The sequence below is a fragment of the Rhagoletis pomonella genome, unplaced genomic scaffold, assembly GCF_013731165.1.
Source record: "Rhagoletis pomonella isolate Grant_MI unplaced genomic scaffold, Rhpom_1.0 Rhpom_scaffold_00006, whole genome shotgun sequence".
In the NCBI taxonomy this organism is placed as follows: domain Eukaryota; kingdom Metazoa; phylum Arthropoda; class Insecta; order Diptera; family Tephritidae; genus Rhagoletis; species Rhagoletis pomonella.
This window is the reverse complement of record NW_023458560.1, coordinates 2,082,970-2,086,030: the sequence shown is the minus strand read 5'-3', so window position 1 is coordinate 2,086,030 and position 3,061 is coordinate 2,082,970. Positions and strand designations below refer to the sequence as shown.

The 3,061-nt window shown below is 32.2% G+C and overlaps 1 long non-coding RNA gene across 1 annotated transcript; it reads right to left on the bottom strand.

Annotated features, from left to right (window-relative positions):
- Positions 1 to 1,700: 1,700 nt before the first annotated feature.
- Positions 1,701 to 2,597, bottom strand: LOC118741592. The gene is made up of 2 exons (XR_004993295.1): positions 2,509 to 2,597; positions 1,701 to 2,452 (listed from the first exon to the last, which is right to left on the bottom strand). It is a non-coding gene; the product is annotated as an uncharacterized LOC118741592 (long non-coding RNA).
- Positions 2,598 to 3,061: the final 464 nt, after the last annotated feature.

Sequence of the window (3,061 nt, the reverse complement as noted above, 5' to 3'; positions counted from 1 at the left end):
GGCTCGTATTCAAGGGTTTCGTGAAACAAAAAGTGTTGCTGTGTTGCGCCATAAAATATTTAAATACTTTTTTAATGTGGTTAAATTGAATCATACGCTTTTTTAATAAGTTGGCAAAAGTACATATTTCGCCAGCCAAAATATATATATGTACCTATGTATGTATATAGCGCGACGCTGCAAGATTCATTTATAAATACGGTATATGCTAATGACGTTATTCATAAAAAATAAAATAGATTTAAATAGCTCTGTACAGTGACATTTTTATAAAAAAATCGATTTCTTAATTTTTTATGAATTTGGGTAAAATATTTAAATTCACATTTTTAGTGCATTTTTTTCCTATTTATTACTTTTAAAAATTTTATTTTCTTTAATAACCGTTTCACTGAGTTATACCACCCATCAAAAATCAAACTATTTTATAAGAAATGTATTGACCTTTTTACAACGGCATTTAAAGAATTTTTTGCTCAGATTGAAAAATTGCCTGCTTCTCACACTTCTGTGGTGCTTTTTATTGTAGTTATTATTCTGTTGACATCTAAATTTCCCTACATAGATTTTATGTGATTGCCGATAGATTGATTACCGGCATTTCCTCTGTGAACTTTTTTTAACTACATTCATAAAAAAAATTACTAATTTTGGTTTCTTTTTTCATCTTGAACTGGTACATATGTTTGTATGTAAAATGCATTTAAAAACGTCATTTGCCCAATATGCACGATGCAGCGAACAAAGGTGGCACCGTCAGACATACCCCTACTTTGAATTTGTCGATTTTGATAATTCTGATCTAAAAGTAAACGACGTATCAGAAACTTTAAATGTACTGAAATTCACTTATACTTCCAGAAAAATCACCGCTTTTTCACATTTTCCTTATTAATTGTCATTGTAACTCATATATTTTTAGAATTCAGCGCAATTAAAACACGCTTACTATCGAAAAATTTATTATTGAGAAAATTGGCTGGTCTGATATTTTCTTTTAACATGCAATTCGCCTTTGTTTACTTTTTGTACAGAAATGTCATCGCCACTATGACGGGGCAATCTTGTACTCTTTCTTGTCAAATATGCATTTTGATGTAACTGCTATGAAGCTATGAATACTTATTAAAATCGTTTCAGTTCGTAATAAACGTACATTACATACTTGTAGTCTAAATCATGATAAAAACATAGCAAGGTATAACCGTTCTCTCAATTTGTCGGCCATGATTTTTTTTTGAAGTTTGAAAACATTTTAAAATCATATAAATGTGAAAATAAAAAAATGAAATTGTTCGAAATTGTTGTTGCTTGAGATGGAAAATGAAAATGTGTGTGTGAGTTTGTGAGTAAATTTAAAAATTAAATTGTTTGGAAACGTCAAGAATTTTAAAAGTGACTCTCAGCGGTTCTACCTTACTATATTTTTATCATGGTCTAAATATATTTTTTAATATGAACTAGCTTTTTTAATTCTAGAAAATATCAATAATCACAAGAATTATAAAAATTTCTCTTCAAAACATACGTTTCAAAGCATCCCTGTTGATGTCATAATTCAAATAAAAATTTGAATAGAAATTTTGATGCAAACGATTTTCCTCGATATTCATCATAGAAATTTCTTTAATCTTTATTTTCTTCCACGCAAATTTACTCATTACTTTAAATGGCTTTCATCTTTTTATTTTTGTAAAAAATAATATAAACATGTTGCTCTTGCCAGCTGCAATAGCTTCAATACACTAACAAAAGTGTGAATACCCAGTGCCCAGCTTAGAACAAGAATCCTAGCATTTTGCCTCCCAAATGTTACCGTCTGGCCTCCTCAAGATCCATAATGCCTCCGGAGTTAGTCAACACAACGTAACCAAATTGACGAGAAGGCAGCAAGTTGTTGGTCCACTTCCAACCATTTCAACCAATTTATGCGATTTAATGGGCCTCATGCATAAAAAATGAGTCTAAGGTCAGACTCAATTTTTGCACTAGGGGGGTGAGCTTAAGCTCAAGAATTTGTACTGAAAATCGAGTTGGAGCTTAAACTCACATTTAATGCATGAGGTCCAATATCTTCACTGCTACCTTGTGTTGCGTCCAGTAAATAGTGGCCAATTTTTACGAGTGCCTGTGGGCCTCTGCCAGTAGCTGCAGCTGCGGCGGCACGTGATTGTGGCATAACGTTGATGTAAGCGTAAAATAAGAAAAGGTTTGGTAAGGTTTTTCGGGCCGCTGCTTAGGCCACAATCGCAAATGCACCCACACATGCGTACGTGCTGCGTAGAGACGTAAATTATAGTTTTCCCCGAGCTCCAGTTTCTTATCGCACTATTATTTCCCTTATTACTTATAATTCTCTGCCACGATTTCCGCTGCTCGGGCCACGGCTGCTTTTACAAGAAAATAAACCATTTGTTTAAACGATGCTCATCTTACTTGTCCGTATGTCGCTCTGGAAAGAAATATATATTAAATTATATGTTTTCTTAAAAATAAATGCAAATTTACCTAATTTTTCCACCGGCAGGCACGAATATGATGTTCAAAACAAAAGCAATGACAACGAATTTCACACACATTGATGTATTTTAGCGCAAGCGATAAGTTTCACAAATATTTTAAATTATTGCCTGCAAATTATTGGAAATGCAAGACTTGGCACGCATTTTTAATTTCTTTTTTATTGAATTCAAATGAATAAAAACACATTTTTCTAAAATATTTCTCAATTTACATTTTAAAGTTTTTTCTGAAACTTGAATGTAACTCTGTGCGGAGAATGAGAGAATTGAAAATCAGGTGATCTCAGCTGTTTTCAAATGTAAACAAACAAAATGGCGCTTTCCATACTTGTAAGCCTATACAATGGTGTAAATTAATTTAAATAATTATTTCAATTTAAATATAAAATAAAAATTGAACATAAATTTAATTTGATTTGGAAAAAACATTGTTTAAGTGACTTGCGCTCACTTTAAGTTCTTACGTGACTTGCGTTCTTAAATTCCTTGCGCAAGTGCATCCCTGCAGGATTTCCACACTACAAGCATCCCTGCTGTAG